The sequence below is a fragment of the Canis lupus genome, chromosome 19 (genome assembly GCF_003254725.2).
Source record: "Canis lupus dingo isolate Sandy chromosome 19, ASM325472v2, whole genome shotgun sequence".
NCBI classification, from domain to species: domain Eukaryota; kingdom Metazoa; phylum Chordata; class Mammalia; order Carnivora; family Canidae; genus Canis; species Canis lupus.
Window position 1 is genome coordinate 3,748,784 of NC_064261.1, and position 20,069 is coordinate 3,768,852.

General features: G+C 45.8%; 1 protein-coding gene across 13 annotated transcripts in view; it reads left to right on the forward strand.

Moving 5' to 3' along the window:
- The first annotated feature begins 1,764 nt into the window (after positions 1–1,764).
- The window catches only part of ELF2 (E74 like ETS transcription factor 2), a 99,673-nt gene continuing 81,368 nt past the window's right edge, over positions 1,765–20,069 (forward strand). For 7 of the 13 annotated variants that reach the window (XM_025462250.3, XM_049097207.1, XM_049097206.1 and 4 more), the window contains exon 1: positions 4,055–4,201. The gene's annotated coding sequence lies outside the window, so the exon portion shown is untranslated. Of the gene's footprint in view, positions 1,835–4,054; positions 4,202–5,046; positions 5,442–5,487; positions 5,698–5,876; positions 5,948–20,069 lie in introns of those variants that run through there. The other 6 variants (XM_025462249.3, XM_035702098.2, XM_035702100.2 and 3 more) reach the window with 6 other exon arrangements.

The window sequence follows — 20,069 nt, forward strand, 5'->3', positions numbered from 1 at the left end:
ATGTTGTAAAGGAATATAGTCTTATTTAATCAACCCTAACTCAAAGTGTCCAAGGATTATCCCAAGCAAGAGAATTTCCAGTTTGGGAGAGGAAAATGATTTACTGGCTAGCACTAGAAGAATTTAGTCTTCTGTATTCCTTATGTTGATTATCACTTCCATCCCTAAAATGGCTCTAAAAACTCCTTTTCCCATTTAACATTAAAAAAAAAATTTTGAAAAAAAATAAAAAAAATAAAAAAGATTTTGAGAGAGAGAGAGAGAGAGAGAGAGAGAGTGAGAGAGGGAAAGAGACAGGATGAGAGCAAGGCCAAGCAGGGGGAGTGGCAGAGGGAGAAGTTGGCTCCCCACCAAGCAGGGAGCCCGGGTCAACTCCAGACTTGGTCCCAGGACCCTGGGATTATGACCTGAGCTGAAGGCAGACGCTTAACAACTGAGCCACCCAGGTGCTCCCCATTTAAGATTCTGGTATAAAAGCAGGAAAAACCTCGTAGTTAACCCATCATACTGAAGACAGGCTGAAATTTTAAAGACTTTCTTAGGTAAAAAAAAAATGAACAAAGGGTAATAAATGGAGAAAAGGAGTATAAAAGTGTCCTGTTTTTTTTTAAAAAAGTGTCCTGTTTAATACACATACCATTTCATTTATAGTTGGTCTACATAATTACATGTGTATGTATATAAAAGCACAGAAAAATGTCAGGAAGCTGAAATGCTAAATTATCATTCATGGTTACCTATGGAAGAGTAGAGGTGTGGAAAGACCACCATGGATGCAGGGTGAGGAGTGGAAAGGGAAATAGAAAAGGAGACCTGACTCTCTAAAACATCTGTTTTGTATTACTTGAAAATTGACGATGAGACTGTATTAATGAAGCACCTGCGTAATTACAAAATAAATTGTGTGCTATTAAAAACAGAAGAGCAACTTAAAAAAAAAAAAAGATTTATCTTAGAAAGAGAGGGAGAGTATGAGGAGGGGGAGGAGCAGAGACAGACTGACTCTGCACTGAGTCCAGAGCCCAGTGAGGAGGTGCTGGACTCCGTGACCCCTGAGATCATGACCTGAACAGAAAGCAAGAGTCAGGTCCTTAATCCACTCAACCAACCGAGGAGCGGCCCAGGCACGCGGGAAGCAAGAGCAGGTGAGCGACCCCCTGCAGATCTCACCGTCTATATTCCTAAGCCAGGACCACTGAGCACATCACCCCTTTCCCACGGAGTCTGAGGTCTTAATGCTTTGCTACAAACTTCCTAGTCTGCTTCTACGAGACGTGCCTTTCCAAGACCTACTAGGAAGTTTTTAGAGCCAGAGGCATCAGTTTGGCGCCTCCAAGGCCAGTACCAAGAGAGCAGGTGGCTCCATCTCCTGTGGTTCCGGCCAGCAACGGGGACACGGATCCTGGGTAGCAGAGCGCTCCCCAATACCATTCCTTTTTTCCCCCTGCAGGCCACTGGCTGCAAGCTGGGGGTGGGGGGCGGGGGTGGGCTGGTTCTAGGGCCGCTTGCAGGCTCTCCTCCTTGTACCCGCAGACTGACTACCGGGCCGGTTCTTCCCACCGTGGAAGGCAGGCGTGGGGGCGAGGCAGGCGGCGGAAACACGCCGAGGCCCCTCCCGGCGGGCTCGGAAGCGCGAGCCGTCCTCCGCCCGGCCCCGGCGGCGCAGGCCCGGGGCACCGCACGGCCACCCGGCGGGGTGCAGGCGCCTGAGGCCGCTGCTTGGAACCGCAAGGCCGCGTCGCAAAGGGCACGCCGGGGAGGAGCGCGGAAGATCCGCGACCGACGAAGTGCTGCCCCGTCGTTAGCCACCTGGGACTTTCCAGGCGCCTTGCAGGTGCAGTAGGAGAGGGGTGGCCGCGGCAGGGGAGACCCGCTCCCACGGCCGGGTCGGGCTGCGTCCCCGCGGCTCCTCGGCCCGAGCGCTGCTGCGCGGGGATGCGCAGGGTCACCCCGGGCGCCCCGAGGGCGCAGCGGCCCCTGTACCCGCGGAGGGAGCGGACACCAACTGCCCTGGAGGAGGCGGGGGGCGCTCGCGGGGCCCGGTCCCTTGTGCTTAAAGGCTTGAGTTCCTTAGTTCAAGAGAACGCCCGGGCTCGCCGTGTTTTCCAACTAAGGGGCCCGTGAAACTTCATCGGAGTTAAGAGGATCTCTTCACGAACCCCGTTTGCTGTCCGGCTGCCCCCCACGTTTAAAAGTAAAAAAGAAAGGGACGCCCGGGTGGCTCAGCGGTTGGGCGCCCGCCTTCGGCCCAGGGCGTGACCCTGGGGTCCCGGGATCGAGTCCCGCGTCGGCCTCCCCGCTGGGAGCCTGCTGCTCCCTCGGCCTGCGTCTCTGCCTCTCTCTCCCTGTGTCTCTCATGAATAAATAGTCTTAAAAAAAAAAACAAAAACAAAAAGCAACTCTCTGAAGAAGTCACCAGAGTGGCTTTTCCAGGTGGGGAAAGAAGAATCCCGCCGGCCCCCCCCACGGGGCGCCGGGAGCCCCAAGAAGGAAGAGGCCCCACCTTCTCGGTTCCCCGGGGACAGCGGCGCGGCCGGCGGCTCTGAGCTGAGCCGCACCCCTGGGGCATTTCCAGGGCCCCCACGCCCTGCCTTCAGGGGCTTTTCTGGCCTCGCGGCTGGCCGAGGAGCCGCGGGGAAGCTGGAGGCGGGCGCGGGGAGCCCGGGCGGGCGGGGTGGGGGCGCGGTGCGGGCCGCGTGGGTGCAGGGTGCGGCCGGGGGGGCGCGGGGCGCGGGCGGGGCGCGGGCGGGGCGGGTGCAGGGAGCGCGGCCGCAGGAGGCGGGAGCGCACGCGGCCGGTCGGTCCGCGCTCCGGGGCGCCCGTCGCTTTGTTCCGGGAGCGGCGGCAGGGAGCGGGCGGCGGCCGGGCGTGGCGGCGCGGGAACCGGCCGAGGCGCAACTTCGCGTCCGTCCGTCCGTCCGTCCGCACCAGCGCGCGGGAGCTCCTCGCCGCCGGCGTCCGCGCACCGGGGCCCCTCGGTGCCCAAGGGGGTCCGGGGCGTGCGGCTCCCGCCGGGTCTCGCTGCCGGGCTCCCCCGCCCGGGGCGCCCCCGCCGCCTGCCCGCCGCCCTCCCGCCGCGGGCCGAGCGGGGCGCGACAAAGGCTCGGTGCGGGGCCCTCCGCGCCCCGCAGCTGCGCGCTGAGCCCGCCGCCGCCGCCCCCGCGGGCACCAACCGCCGCGCCGCCGGGCCGTTGGGCGGGGGTCATTTCTGGGAACGGGGCGGGGTCGCGGGCGAGCGCGGCGGCGGCGGCGGCGGAGGAGGAGCGGGCGGCGCCGAGGCCGCGAGGCGGGGGGGCGGGGCGGCCGGAGCGTCACGGGCGGGGCGGGGCCGGGGCGGGGCCTGGAGGGGGCGGGGCCGCGGCGCGCTCGGTCCGCCGCGCCCCCGCCCGTCCCTGGCGGCGGCCGAGGAGTGGAGCCTGGGCGGGCGGCGGGGGGGACCTGCGCGGGGAGTTTTCCCGAGCCCCGGCCCCGGTAACGGCCGCACTGGCCGAGCGCGGAGCTGAGCCCGGGAGGGGCCGGAGTGACAGCGGGGCCGCGGGAGGCTGTGCCGTGCGGCCCGGGCGGCGGGGAGCGGGAGCGGGAGCGGGAGCGGGAGCGGGCGCTGCAGGTGCACGCGCTGCCCCCGCCCGGCGCACGGCGGGGCCCCCGCGGAGGGCTGCGGTGGCAGCGGCGGCTGCGGGAGCCCCGAGCGGGGACGGGACAGGTGGCCCGCCTTGACCTGGGCGAGCGGGCTCGGGAGAAGTTGGGGGCCGGGGGCGGGCCGGGGGCGCGGGGCCCCGCGGGGCGCGAACTGCCGGCCCCGGGTGACAGGCGCGGCGGCGACGGGCGGGCCTCCCGAGCCGCGCGGGGAGGGGCGCGGCGGGGCGGGGCGGGGAGGACGGGGGAGGCGGACGCGAGTGTCCTGGTGGCGGCGGCAGGAGGCCGAGGGGGAGGAGCCGAGGCGGGGGGCGGGGGCGGGGCGGGGGCGGGGGCGGGGCGGGGGCCCCCACTGCTCCCCGCGCCGGGCTCTGTGTCGCCGCCGTCGCCTCGGCGGTTGGGCATCGCGGGGCGGCGCGGGCGGGGCGGGGCGCTGCGCGGGGCGGCCGCCGCTGTTTTGTTCGGTCGTCTCCCGGCGGAGCGGCTCGGGCTGCCGGGGAGGCCCCGGGCCCCTCGGGGCGAGTCGGCGGCCGGGCCGGGAGGAGAGCGGCGCGGCGGAGAGCAGGTAAGAGCGCGGGCCGCCGGGGCCTCGCCGTCCGGGTCCCCGCCCCGGGCGCTGCCGGCGGCTCCCCGGAGGCTGCGGCGGTGACAACGGCCGGGCGCCGCGGGGCAGCGGCGGGGCGGCGGGACTCGGGGCGCGGGGGGCGGGGGGCCCGCGGGCGGGGGATGGGCCGCGCGGCCGGCCCGCCGTGTTTACATCTCCGCGAGTCGCCCGTGCGGCCGGGACGGGGCTGAGCCGCTGCCCCGCGGGGAGGCCGGGCGGCGGGGCCGGGCGGCGGGGCCGGGGCCGGGCCGGGCCGGGGCGGGGGCGGGGGCGGGGGGCGGCCCGCAGGAAGCGCGTCCCGGGGGCGGGGGGGCCGGGGGGGCCGGGGCGGGACCGGGCGTCCCCGGGGCGGCGGGGGGCCGGGCGCGCGCTCCTTCCCCGTCGGGCCCTCCGGCCGCCGCTCCCGTGCCCGCCCGGCGGCTCGCGTGGCAGGTTGTGCGCGGTTCTTCTTTTATTCTCGGCTCCGCGCCGGCGCCCGCCCGCCCGCCCGCCCGCTGCCCCCGGGGGCCGGAGGCTCGAGGCTCGGCGCTGCGCGCAGGCTGGGCTGGAAACCAAACAAAAACGGGCTGTGTGGCGCGCGTCCCGCGGCCGCCCTGGGTCCCCGCCGGGCGAGGCTGCCCCCCGGGACCGCGCGGGAGGGGGCCTGGGGCTCCGCCGGGGCGGCTGCTGCGGACTCCCCAGCGCCTTCGCGAGCCGAGCCCCCGCGCCCCCCGTACTCCCCGAGCCCCCCGAGCCCCGCAGCCCCGCACCTCCCGAGCCCCCCGCACCCCCGCTCGGCTGGGACATCTTTACTCCATGTCGGTAAAGGACGGAGAAAACACCCCACAAGGGCCCAGAGCAGTCCCGAGTGCACCGTTCCCCGCGTCTCCCGCCGCCCGCCCCCCGGGCTCCCTTCCCAGGACCTGGACTCGCCGCCGAGCGGCCCGAGAGTTGTTAGTCGTCGTTTAAACGAGGGGGGAGGACGGGGGGGAAACACTTCATTGGAAAACCTGTAAAATTTCCCCCCCTTCGTGGCCATTTGCTCTCAGCTGCGTGGTTTACATTTTAATCCGGTGATGATACAACAGTAATCTTGCGTTTGGTAATCAGATTTGCTTTCCTTTTTACCTGTGAGTCACTGTAGAGAGGGAAATGCGCACTTTCTCTAGGGCCGTGACACAGAGCAGGGCCAGCACCGCGGAGGGACGGCCGCTTTGCCAAGGTAGGATGGGGCACTCGCGTTTCAGAGTTTCTTCCTTTCTTTAAGAGGGAGAAACGACTTTATGCAAGCCTGGGGATCACTAGATTACATGTAAGGAATTTAGGGACGACTGAAGTTTGTATGTCGTGCAATACAGTTCATGCAGTGTGTTGCTTTGAATGTCCCCGAGCTCTCTCCTAGTGCACACATTAAGTAGAAGATTGAAATATCTTGGGCATATGAAGTTTGAACATTTACTGTCAACCTATGTTTAAAGGTTAGTGACTGAACTAGTTACTCTGATTAATCATTGCTTCCCATTTCAGATATGTATATATACATATATATACACACACATATATATGTGTATATATACAGACACACTAATTTACCAAATTATCAGAGTGTGATTGGAAGGTATTTATAACTTTGAGATTTTTCTGTCCTAAATATTAGGATGTTAACTTTGGATGTGGCAGGCCTAACCAGTGTTGTTGGCTTTACCTACTCACCGGTCATACACCAAGGTGGGGTTTTTTGTTTGTTTGTCTTGGTAGCAGTTTTATTGAGATATAATTTATGTACCATTCAATTCACCAATTTAAATTTAACGTGTAAAATTAAGCGGTTTTTACTATATTCACAGAGTTCTTGCACTATCACCATAATCGATTTTAAGACATTTTCATCATCCGGAAAAGGAATCCTATACCCATTAATGGTTACTCTTCTTTTTCCCCTAAAATCCCTAGCTCTAGGCAACCACTGATTTGTCTCTATAGATTTGCCTATTGTGGACATTTTTTTTATAAGTAGAATCAGGAGCGCTGGGTGGCTCAGTGGGTTGAGCTCTGACTCATGATTTTGGCTCAGGTCCTGATCTTAGGGTGGGAAGATGGAGTTGGGGGTGGAGCCTTCTTAAGATTCTCTCCCCTGCCTGGCCGCCCCGCCCTTGCTTAAAGCACACACACACTCAAAAAATAAAAGAATCATATAATATGTAATTTTTCATGACTAGTTTGTTTTAATATACTGTTTTAAAAGCCCATGTTGTAGCATATGTCATTGTTTCTTTTTATTGCTAATATTCTATTGTATGGATATACTACGTTACTTATTAGTGGACGTTTGAGTTTTCACTTTCTTGTTATTATGAACAATGCTGCTTTAAACATTTTTGTACACTTTTTTGTGGTTATGTTTTCATTTCTCTTGGGTATGTACCTAGCATAGAAAGTTAATATGCAAAAAATAAAAATAAAAAAGAAAGTTAATATGCATAAGTCTATTGCATTTCCATTCCCAAATATGAACTATCAGAGAGATTAAGAAAACAATCCCATGCACAATTGCATAAAATACTGAGGAGTAAATTTAACCAAGGAGTTAATAGACCTTACTCTGAAAACTATAAAACATTGATGAAAGAAATTGAAGATGAAAAAAAAAAAAAGAAATTGAAGATGATACAAATAAATGGAAAGATAAACCATACTCATTGGATTAGAGAAATTAATATTGTTAAAATATCCGTACTATCTGAAGCAATCTACAAATTCATTGCAACCTCTATCAAAATTTCAATGGCATTTTTCACAGAAGTAGGAAAAATAATCCTAAAATTTGTATAGAATTTTATTTGTATACAAAAGACCGTATAGCCAAAGCAATCTTGAGAAGGAAGAATGAAGCTGAAGATACTAATCTCCCTGATTTCAAACTATACTACAAAGCTATATAGTTAAAGCAGTATGGTACCTCCCCAAAAACAGACATAGATCAATAGCACAGGATACAGCCGAGGAAATAAACCCATTCTTATAAGGTCAAATAATGTTTGACAGAGGAGGCAGGAAGTTACAATGGAAGAAACGTCTCTTCAATAAATGGTGCTGGGAAAACTGGACAGTTACATTGCAAAAGAATGAAACTGGACCACTTTATTGTTTTATTTTTAAATTTTTATTTATTTTGGAAGTAATCTCTCTGCCCAGTGTAGGACCTGAACTTATGACCCCAAGATCGAGAGCCAAGTACTCCACAGATTGAGCCAGCCAGGTGCCCCTAGACTACTTTCTTTCTTTCTTTTTTTTTTTTTTTTAAGATTTTATTTATTCATTCATAAGAGAGACAGAGAGAGAGAGGTAGAGACACAGGCAGAGGGAGAAGCAGGCTCCATGCAGGGAGCCCAACGTAGGACTCGATCCCGGGACTCCAGGATCAGGCTCTGGCCTGAAGGCAGCGCTAAACCGCTGAGCCACCCGGGCTGCCCGGCATTGGCTATTTTTACATATAATTATTAGCCATTAATGTATCCTTTTTGTTGAAGTAGCCATCCAAATCTTTGCCCATTTTTATTTTATTATTGAGTTCTAAAAGTTCTTCTTTTAAAAAATGTATTTACCTGAGAGAGAGAGAAAGAGAGAGAGGAGGGAGGGGCAGAGGAAGAGGGAGAGAAAATCAAGCAGATTCCCCAATGAGTGGGAAGCCTGACCTGGGGCTCAGTCTCACAACCCTGAGATCATGCCCTGAGCTGAAATCAAGAGTCAGATGCCTAACCGACTGAGCCACCCAGGCCCCCTGAGTTGTAAAAGTTCCTTATGTGTTCTGGATGTAAGCCCGTTATTAGATACATGATTTGCAAATATTTTCTCCTAGTCTGCGGCTTGTCTTGACCTTTTTTTATTGGAGCCCTTTGAGATGCAAAAAATTTTAAAATATATGTATTTTTAGAGTTTTTATTTTTTAAAGTATGCTCTAGGCTCAATGTGGGGCTCGAACTCATAACCCCAAGAGTCCATATGCTCCACTGAGCCAGCCAGGTGCCCCCCCCCCAAATTTTAATTTTTATGGAGTTTAATTTCCCAGCTTTTTCTTTCATAGATCATGCTTTTGTTGTAAGAACTCTCTGCATAATCCAGGGTCTCGAAGATTTTCTCCTTTGTTTTCTTCTAGATGTTTTATAGTTTTTGCTCTTAGATTTAGGATCTATTTTGAGTTAATTTTTGTTTTTGTTTTTGTTTTTGTTTTTGGTTTTTTTGAGTTAATTTTTATGTATGGTGTGAAGTAAGGGTCTAAATTCATCTGTTGTAATATGGAGTGTGTTAGAACAATTTGTTGAAAAGATACCATTTCTCCATTGATTATAAACGTAAAGATTTATTTCTGGACTCAGTTCTATTATCTATATATCTATCTTTACACTAGCTGAGACTAACTCCGTCTTTATTATTGTGCCCAGTGGTAACTTATGAAACCAGGTAGTGTAAGCCTCTGGTTTTGTTTTTGTTTTTAAAAGTTATAGCTCTTCTGGGCCCAATGTAAGAATTTTAGGATTAGCTTATTAATGTCTGCAAAACAGTCTTGGGGTTTTTATGGGTAGGCATTGAATCTGTAGGTCAGTTTGGGGAGAATTATAAATCTCGGAATATTTACTTTTCTGATACAGGAACATGAAAATTTCTCTTGATTTATTGACCTTTAATTTTCTCAGTGATGTTTTGTAATTTCAGTGTATAAATCTTATGCTTAATTTTTTAATTTTATTGTGGTAAGAACACAACACAAAATCTACTTCCTGAACTTTTTAAGTATTTAATGCAATACTGTTTACTATAGGCACAGGTGTTGTATAGAACATCTTTATATTTGATAGAGGATTCCTTTTAAATCCTAGTTTGTTCCTGAATTTTTATCATGAATGAGTATTAGGTTTTGTCAAATGCTTTTTCTGCATCTGTTAGCTTGACCAACTGTCACAGTTTGCCCAAGACTGTTGTGGTTTTAGCACTGAAATTCCTGCATTTTGGGAAACTCTTCTGCCCTGAACAAACCAGTATGGTTGGTCACCTCAGTATCTTAAATGATCATGTGGTTCCTGTCCTTTATTCCATTAATATTGTGTGTTATATTAATTGATTCTCAGATATTAAATTTAGCCTTAGTCCTAGGATAAATCTCACTTTGTCATGGCATATAATTCTTACTATAGTTGCTGGCTTTCCTTTGCCAATGTTTAGTTGAACATTTTTGTGTCTGTGTTTATGAAAGATACTGGTCTGTAGGTTTTTTTTTAAATATATTTTTGGATTTTGTAACATAGTAATACTAGCCTCAGAATGAATTGAGAAGTATTTCCTCTTTTATTTTCTATAAGAGTTTGTGAATAGTTGATATTATTATCTCTTGGAATACATCTGATAGAATTTACTACTGAAAGCATCTGGGCCTGGATTTTCTTCTTTTGGAAAATTTTTAAACTGCTAATTCAGATTCTTTATTGGTCATAGGTCTGTTCAAATTTTCTGCTTATTTTTGAGGTAGTTTCTGTAATTGTGTTTCTTGGGATTTGTTTGTTTCTTCTAAGCTATTTAATATTTTTGGCACATAGTTCAGAATGTTCTTGGATGTACTTTTAATTTTACTAGTGTAGGTAGTGATGTCCCTCCTCTTTTTTTTTTTTTTTAATTTTATTTATTTGAGAGAGGGCGCATGAGGGGCAGAGGGAAAAGCAGGCTCCCCACGAGCAGGGAGCCTGATGCAGGGCTGAATCGGGGGACTTCAGGATCATGATGTAAGCCGAAGGCAGATGCTTAACCTGCTGAGCCACCCAAGCATCCCACTCCTTATTTCTTTTTTGTGAATTTGACTTTTGGACTGGTTATTTTCTTTCAGTCTAACGGATTTCGTGTAAGATTTCTTGTGTGGCAGGTCTGTTATCAATGAACTATTTCAATCTTTGTTTTTTGGGATTGCTTTTATTTTGCTTTTATTTTTGAAGAATAGTTTTGCTGGATATAGAGTTCTTTGTTACAGATTTTTTTTCTTTCGGCACCTTGACTGTGTTGTTTCCTGCTTTCTGACCACCATTGTTTCTGATGAGTTGTTTTTCTCTTTGTGCTTTCATGATTTTCTATGCCTTTGGCTTTCAATAATGATATGTCTAGGTGTTGATCTCTTTGTGTTTATCCTACTTTGGATTCATTAAACTTGAATCTATAGATTTCAACAGTTTGGCAAGTTCTGACCATAATCTTCAAATATTTTTTTCTGTCCTTTTCTCCCTCTTTGTTCCTTCTGAAACTTGCAATAAATGTACTTTGGTTGTTTGATGGTATCCCGTAAGTCTCAGGCTGTGTTCATTTTTTAAAATTCTTTTTTTCTCTTCTTCAGAATTGGTAATTTCTGTTGATGGATCTCCAAGTTCACTGACCCTTGTGTCATCTCAAATCAGCTATTGAACTCTGCTAGAGAATCTTAAATTTTGGTTGATTACTTTTTAACTCTTTTTTTTTTTTTTTTTTTTTTTTTTACTTTTTAACTCTTGAATTGTATTTTCACCTCCAGAATTTCCATTTTTTCCCATATTTTTAATGTAGTAGTAGTGTATCTTTTTTAAGATTGCCCATTTTTTGAGTTATAGTTGTCATGCTTTCCTTTAATTCTTTAAACATGATCTCTTTAATTGCAGATAAAGTTATATTTTAGGTAGAAGATGATATCTAATCTATGTTAAATTCTAAAACGTTGCTTGTTTTATTTCTTAATTATGTTCAATAATTTTTATCTATCTTATGATAGACAGGAGTGTATATTACTCATAAATGCTAAATTTTATCTGATAGTTTTTATTTAGACATAATTAACAATTCACTTATAATTTCTAATGTTTACTGATATGTAGGATCAGTGTATAACTTGAAAGATATACCATTAATTCTGAAACTTTGAGGGGATCCCTGGGTGGCTCAGCAGTTTAGCGCCTGCCTTTGGCCCAGGGCGTGATCCTGGAGTCCCGGGATCAAGTCCCACGTCAGGCTCCCAGCATAGAGCCTGCTTCTCCCTCCTCCTGTGTCTCTGCCTCTCCCTCTCTCTCTCTCTCTCTCTCTCTCTCTATGTCTATCATAAATAAATAAATCTTTAAAAAAAATTCTGAAACTTTGAGTCAGTTTCTGAGCTGCTTATACAGTATAACATCTTCTTGCTGTACATATTTTTTAGTTAACCAGTTCTCTTACTGTAAGTGTTAATGCATAGAAAAAAATGGAAGATGCCTTAAGAGAGCCATATGTGTGAGAATGGTTATAAAATATCAAAATCTTCATATTAGGGACTCACTTAGTTTTGATATGAAAACCTAACTGATATTAATTTTGCCAAAAAATATCAAAATCTGCCTGACTTCTGATCATTTTGCTACTAAAGATGGTTCTATCAAGGATGGTTTGTCTCTTGCCAGAGTTAAGCAACTTGGATGCTAACAAACTATGGTTACATACTAACATGAGAAAAGATCTCAAAAGGAGGTGGAAAATAGTGATAAAGATAGAAGAAACTTGAGGGCAGCCCAGGTGGCTCAGTGGTTGAGCATCTGCCTTTAGCTCAGGGCATGGTCCCGAATCCGGGCAATCAAGTCCCATGTTGGGCTCCCTGTATGGAGCCTGCTTCTCTCTCTATCTGTGTCTCTGCCTCTCTGTGTGTCTCTCATGAATAAATAAATAAAAATCTTAAAAAAAACCCCAGAAATCTCCATATTAGCCTGTACATTTAATAGTATAGTATTAATTCATTTTAGGTTCTTGAGAGATTGTGGTGAACAAGATAAATGCAGTACTTGCTCTTATGGAACTTACATTCTGGTAGAGAAGACAAACATTAAACATAAATGAGTAAGATAATTTTAGTGATAAATATAATGAAATAAAATAGGTTATTGTGATATCAGATAGAGACTGATGAGGGAGCTATATGGCGATGGATGATTGGAACTGGGGAGCCATGATAGAAATGGCTCTTTATTTTTAAAAAAATTTTTTTCTTAATAATAAATTTATTTTTTATTGTTCAATTTGCCAACATACAGAATAACACCCAGTGCTCATCCCGTCAAGTGCCCCCCTCAGTGCCCATCACCCATTCACCCCCACTCCCCGCCCTCTTCCCCTTCCACCACCCCTAGTTCGTTTCCCAGAGTTAGGAGTCTTTATGTTCTGTCTCCCTTTCTGATATTTCCACACATTTCTTCTCCCTTCCCTTCACTCCCTTTCACTATTATTTATATTCCCCAAATGAATGAGAACATATAATGTTTGTCCTTTAAAGGGATGGTTCTTGAGGTGATATTTGTGTAGTGGGTGAGGAGGATTCAGTCTGTGGATGACCTGTAGAGCCTGTAGCCTAGGGAATGGGAGGTCCAGAATAAGCTTATTTTGTTGCAGAATAGGGCCACCGTAGTTGCAGCTCAGGAAGCCAGTGAAGGAGCTGAGGTCAGAGAAGTGGGGTGGGCTAACCTGAGATGCTCTTTATATAGACCATGTTTAAGATTTTAGATTTTTTTTTCTAAATGTGGTGGGAACCCACTGGAAAAATATTATAGTGACCTTCATTCTTATTTATTTATTTATTATTATTTTTTTTAGTGATCTTCATTCTTGACTAAAGAGTTAACTCAGTTTGTTTTTTTTTTTTTGAATTAAAAAAATTTTTTTTTATTTTTAATTTTTATTTATTTTTTATTTTATGATAGTCACAGAGAGAGAGAGAGGCAGAGATATAGGCAGAGGGAGAAGCAGGCTCCATGCACCAGGAGCCCGATGTGGGATTCGATCCCGGGTCTCCAGGATCGCACCCTGGGCCAAAGGCAGGCGCCAAACCGCTGCACCACCCAGGGATCCCGTTAACTCAGTTTGTAATTTTATTCTGTAATGATTTTTGAGTATGAGTAAATGTATGTCAGATTTTTGTCTAAATGATTTTAGCTTTATAAAGAGCAATAGGGAAAATCACTTTTCCTAATGTTTCTAACTTGAAAATTAGCTACCTAAAAATGAAATAAAATGTCAATATCTACAAAACTTTAAATTTGTTATACAGTTATAACAATGACAGAGATTCTTATAACAATTTTATTTATTTATTTTAAAGATTTTATTTATTTATTCATAGACACAGAGAGAGAGAGGCAGAGACACAGGCAGAGGGAGAAGCAGGCTCCCTGCAGGGAGCCTGACATGGGACTCGATCCAGGGTCTCCAGGACCACACCCCAGACCGCAGGCAGCGCCAAGCCGCTGCGCCACCGGGGCTGCCCTGATAACAATTTTAACCAATTTATGTTAATATTATAAAATTATACTCTCAACTATTCATAATTATGAGCTAAAATTTACAGATGGCATGATGTAGTTAGTTGTATGGTGACTTTCTAAATAGAACTATTTTTCCTCTCTGTTCCACTAGCAAAAACAGTCACAGTTTTTTTAAAAAATATTTTTAAAGATTTTAGTTTTTATTTGAGAGACAGAGAGAATGAAGGAGCCTGGTGGACAGGGGTGGGAGCCAGAGGGACAACTGGACTCCCTGCTGAGCAGGGAGCTGAATGGGGGGCTCCATTCAGGATCCATCCCAGGATCCCGAGATTATGATCTGAGCTGAAGGCAAACACTCAACCAAGTGAGCCACCCAGGTGCCCCAGTCACAGTTATTTTTGTTTGACTAATATTAACATAAAATAAATATGACTTCAAGTCACTTCAGATTAGACAAAGTGGAATATAGTCCTCTAAAGCTTTATGTGAATAAAATTTATGAAGATAAACTACTTTTTCAAAATATTACTATTTGTTAAACGACAGTAAATTATGGTTTTTGTAAGTGAAAAGTGAAAGTGAATAGTAACCTCCAGTATTTCCCCTTATAATGTCATGTATATTTTTAATATTTAAAATGTACTTTTCTAGAGGTGCCTGGGTGGCTCCCTTGGTTAAATGGCTGCCTTTGGCTCAGGTCATGATCCTAGGGTCCTGGGATTAAGTCCTGTGTTGGGTTTCCTGTTCAGTGAGGAGTCTGCTTCTCCCTCTTCCTCCGTGCCTGCCCCCCTTTTGTGCCTTCTCTCTCTCTCTCTCACAAACAAACAAACTGTGCTTTTCTATAATATTTAAAATATACTTTTTTGGTATTAGAAATATATTGAAAATTTCAGATAAGCTAGCTATATCAAACCAACTCAGGTATAATATAATTTGGAGGGTACTTTTAAATTACTCTAATTCTGTGTTAATATTGGTTTGCAGTGTGTATCTGAATATATTTCTTTGCCTTTTTTATTCACTAACATTTAATCTGACTATATTCAGTATTATATATATAGTTGTTAAAAGGTGCTTCCTTTTTCCCCCCAAATGATTTATTTTTTTATTTTTTAAAATATTTATTCATAAGAGACACAGAGAGAGAGAGAGAGAGAGAGAGAGACAGAGGCAGAGACATAGGCAGAGGGAGAAGCAGGCCCCATACAGTGAGCCCGACGTGGGATTCGATCCTGGGTCTCCAGAATTATGCCCTGGGCCGAAGGCGGCCCCAAACCGCTGAGCCACCAGGGCTGCCCCCAATAATGATTTAAAGAGCCTTAACAAAGGACACACAGAGATATATATTAGTGATAGTAAAATAGAGGAAGGAAGCCAAGAACAAGAAAACTTGAGTCAGGAGTTAAAATTGTTGTCTATTATGTGCCAGACACTGTTCTGAGAGGTGTGTATACGATGGTGATTAAAATAGCTATGGCTCAGCTCTAATGGAGCTTATATTCTAGTTTGTGTTGGTGGGGTGATAGAACGATTTGCATTAAGCATGTAAGAAAAAAACCTTCACCTTTTACTTCATTCCAGAGGAATGACAAGATGATTTGGGACAGGATAAAATCCAGACAACTAAAAAATTCTATTGTCTAATGCCTTTAATATCCTTGATATGATTCACTTAAGTAGAATAAAGCTAATTTGTTTTGGTTCCCACGCTAGCATATGTTACTTTACATTATTGGATTATAAATTTGGTCAAAAAAACAAAACCAAAAAATTTCTCTAATCTGGTAATTTATATGGTCTATAGGTTTCTACTCAGCGATAATCAGAGATGATAAGGAAGCTTAGAGGGACATTGCTGTAGATTGATTATAGGGCTAAGCTATATAAATAATGTAAAAATAAGTTAAATTCATGAGTTGGGATAAAACAAGCAAATAATATAGTAATTTCAGAATAAATACTAAAATGCAGAGTCCTTTGGTTTCTTATCTATACTTGAAGGCCAAAGTTTCTTTTTTTTTAATAATAAATTTATTTTTTATTGGTGTTCAATTTGCCAACATACAGAATAACACCCAGTGCCCATCCTGTCAAGTGCCCCCCTCAGTGCCCGCCACCCAGTCACCCCCACCCCCCACCCTCCTCCCCTTCCACCACCCCTAGTTTGTTTCCCAGAGTTAGGAGTCTTCATGTTCTGTCTCCCTTTCTGATATTTCCTACCCATTTCTTCTCCCTTCCCCTCTATTCCCTTTCACTATTATTTATATTCCCCAAATGAATGAGAACATATAAAGTTTGTCCTTCTCAGATTGACTTACTTCACTCAGCATCATACCCTCCAGTTCCATCCACGTCGAAGCAAATAGTGGGTATTTGTCGTTTCTAATGGCTGAGGAATATCCCATTGTATACATAGACCACAGCTTCTTTATCCATCATCTTTGGATGGACACTGAGGCTCCTTCCACAGTTTGGCTGTTGTGGCCATTGCTGCTAGAAACATCGGGGTGCGGGTGTCCTGGCGTTTCATTGCATCTGTATCTTTGGGGTAAATCCCCAGCAGTGCAATTGCTGGTTCGTAGGGAAGGCCAAAGTTTCAATCTTTTCTTTCTTTTCTTTTCTTTTCTTTTCTTTTCTTTTCTTTTCTTTCTTTTTTCTTTTCTTTTCTTTCCTTTTCCTTTCTTTTCTTTCTTTCCTTTCCTTTCCTTCTTCCTTGCCTTTCCTTTCCTTTCCTTTCCTTTCCTTTCCTTTCCTTTCCTTTCTTTCCTTTCTTTCCTTTCTTCCTTCTTTCCTTTTTTCTTTTCTTTTCTTTCTTTTTTCCTCCTCCCTTCCCTTCCCTTCCCTTCCCTTCCCTTCCCTTCCCTTCCCTTCCCTTCCCTTCCCTCTCTTTCTCTCTTTCTTTCATTTTTACAAGATTTATCCATTTATTCATGAGAGAGGCAGAGAGTGGGGCAGAGACATAGGCAGAGGGAGAAGCAGGCTCCCTGCAAGGAGCCCCATGCGGCTTTGTCCCGGGACCCTTGGATCACACCCTGAGGGAAAGGCAGACGCTCAACCACTGAGCCACCCGGGTGACTTTAATGATAAAGCATCTTAATCTTCACATATCTTTTATAGGAGAAGATGGGGGTCTGTGTCTTCTTCATTCCAGATCATTATGATTTTTATCATCTAAAAGTGCTGTTGGGTTGAAGATAAAGTTAGAAGTTTTACATTATCTGCAACTTTCTGTAGCTCTCATCATTATCATGAAGTGATCTTTATGAAGTCTTGCCATCACACTGGATAACAATACTATGATAGTTACATTATAATAATCATAGTAGCTGTGAGGTAGTTTCTATTGTTTTTTCCTTTTCACAGATGAATCTGAGACTTCAAGAAGTTAAATAACTTGCTGCATGGTAGAGTTAAGATAGTAGGTCTGAGACTGCTCTCCTTGGAAAGGCCTGTTTGCAGGGTTGGCCCATGGTTGGCATCTGGGAACTCCGCTCTCAGAGTGTTTCCAGTAACTGATGAGGTTGATTCACTGTGCCTAGACTGTGCAAACAATATGGTTTATGTTGAACACCTGCTTTCTTTCTGGGGGTCTGGAATTTTGGCATACATGTGGCAGAGGGTACCATGTGAGCAGCCCTCAATAAAACTCTGGGTGCCTTCTCTCTGATGGGCTTCCCTGGGCAGAAACATTGCACATACGTTGGTGTTTTTTTGTTGATGGGCTTCAAGTAAGTTCTGCATGCCCTCCTCTCATGGGAAGGAGAGAGTGTAAGGAAGCCTGCTGGTGGACTCCTCCATTTTATACCTGTCTCTCTTCTTTATTGCCTGCTGCATATCTTACTGTATCCATGAATGCAACTGTATGCTGAGATCTGTGAGATCTCCTGACACACTTTTTCAAGACTAAGATTCAGCCCTGCTGAAGCTGAGGATTTGTGTGTGTGTGTGTTAAAGATACTTATTTGAGAGAGAGAGAGAGACAGAGAGATTACAAGGGGGGCAGAGGGAGAAGCAGACTCCCTGCTGAGCAGGGAGCCGGACGTGGGACTCCAGCCCAGGACCCTGAGATGATGATCCAAGCTGACGGCAGACACTTAACTGACTGAGCTACCCAGGCGCCCTGAAGATTGGTGTTTTAACCTCTGGGGAAGCAGTTTATTTACCTTTGCCTGTCGATTAGAGACCTAGGTACAATGGAGAAGATGCTATTTCGTCCTTCAAATAAAAATAAGCCTGCATTCGTTCAGTCATCCATTCATTATACATTCTATGGGCCCATATGTGCCCATGTTCCAGGCCCTGAGGGGGGAGCTGTAAACCTTGGCTTCATTAGGTAAAGAGAGTCACCTTGTAAATAGTTTAGGCCTCAAAGTGGCCTAGGTCTTGTTGCTTCTGCAGGGGGCCTGCCTATCTATCTATCTATCTATCTATCTATCTATCTATCTATCATCTATCAAGATTTTTATTTTTAGGTAATCTCCATAGCCAACTTGGACTCAAACTTAACCATCCTGAGATCATGAGTTGCATGCTCCACCAGGGGAGCCAGACAGGCACCTCTGCAGGGGACCTTTTTGTTTAGCACTATGAAAACGTTTATATTTTGGTTTTAGATAGTTCTTTTATTTGAAATAATAGGTAAACTTGAACTATACGCCCTATATCTGAGAATATTCGCTTGCTGCTAATACAGAATTCCACACCAAAATTTCTTTCTAAAAAGCAAACTCAACGCTGAAGAGAGCAAAGTAGAAAGAATTTCTAATGCTTTCACTTTCTTCCTAAGGCCTATAGAAATTATATGAGAGAATCTATGAGTTGAAGAATTCACACCCCCCCCCCCCCCGGTCCATGCCCCTCCCCCACTTTTTTTGAAAGAGAAAAAAGATCTATATACTTAATGTAGATAAGATATATATAATTTCCACTTAAAACGTTTTAAGCCTTCTAATTAGCCCATGTTATGAGCCAATTAGAAATAAGGAGAAAAATCTCCCATGGTGGGGTGGGAGATATTCTATGCATTTCTTTTACAGTTTTAATAAAACAAAAACAGACGCCTGTATAACCAAGAGACAGAAAAACTTAAAGATTGAGAGCATAGATGGACTCTGGAGCCAGACTGCTTGAGTTGAAATTGTGACTCTGTCACTTGTCTGTTGCTTAACCTTGGGTAAATTATTTGAATCTCCCCATGCCTCAGGTTTTCCCAAATATAAAATAGGAATGATAATGCCTGTTTTGTAGGATTGTGCAGATTAAGTAGTTAACACATATAATGAATTTAAACCAATGCCTGGCACAGAGCAAGTGCTGTATGAATGTTACCTATTATTATCCCTCTTTTGTTTGAGAAAAGAAGGAAAAATATTGTAAACTAAGCTAATTATTGACTGTCCTCTAGGATAAATTCACTTTAATGGATTCATGTCCTATCAAATCAGAATATTTAAACAGTTTGTGCTCATTTCAGCAGCACATATACTAGAATATTAAAATGATTCTAATATAAGGCAGTTTTTCTTTTTTTTTTAAATCCTGAAAGTAAGGAAGTTGGTTAAGTTTTTAGAATTAAATATACCAAGATGTCAGAATGTCAGTTGCTGGACTGGCAATTTATCCCTCCTTAAGAAAGAAAATTTCTTCCAGTTTGCTTTTTGGAATAGAACTTAACTAGATGTTGGGCTTTCTTAATGACTGGGAACCTGCCATATATCCCAACCACCTCTGTCTTGTAAAGGACTTGCTTGGCTACCATGATGCAGTTGAAACAAGACTTCTAAGCTTTTATGTATCTCTCTCTTTTTTTTTTAAGATTTTATTTATTCATGAGAGACAGAGAGAGAGAGAGAGAGAGAGGCAGAGACACAGGCAGAGGGAAAAGCAGGCTCCATGCAGGGAGCCCGACGTGGGACTCCATCCCGGGACCCCAGGATCAGGCCCTGGGCTGAAGGCGGCCCTAAACCGCTGAGCCACCCAGGCTGACCTATGAATCTCTTTTTGTATAAACAAGAGGCTATTGTAACCAGACTTTAGACTTTTCAAATCTCTGAGCAATAGTTAGGGAATAAGCCTTTACTTTGATTGTTACTTTTTCCCTAACTAAACCTCAGAGTATTTGTCCTTTTATCTGGTTCTGAATTGATTTGGAAATTTGCTTGTTTGCAGAATATGCATGGCTAAACATATTTATTCCCACAATTTAGTATTTCTTACAAATAGTTCATGAAGTCAGGGAATGAATAGTCCCATAAATTTGGGGTTATTGATAAATAATCAAAACTTTGTTGCTTCAGCCTCAAGATAGGTTGGATTCTATAGCTTTTGTTGAAGATTTATTTATTTATTTTGATGGGGGTAGGAATAGAGGGAGAGGGAATAAGAAACCCAAACAGACTCGTGCAGAGCACAGAACCCGATGTGGGGCTCAGTCGCAGGACCCTGAGATCACAACCTGAGCCAGAGACTTAATCCAGCTGGGCTATCCAGGCTCCCTGAGATAGTTGGATTCTAAACTGCACTTGATGTGAGTCCTTCCTCCATATACTTATTCTGACCCTTAT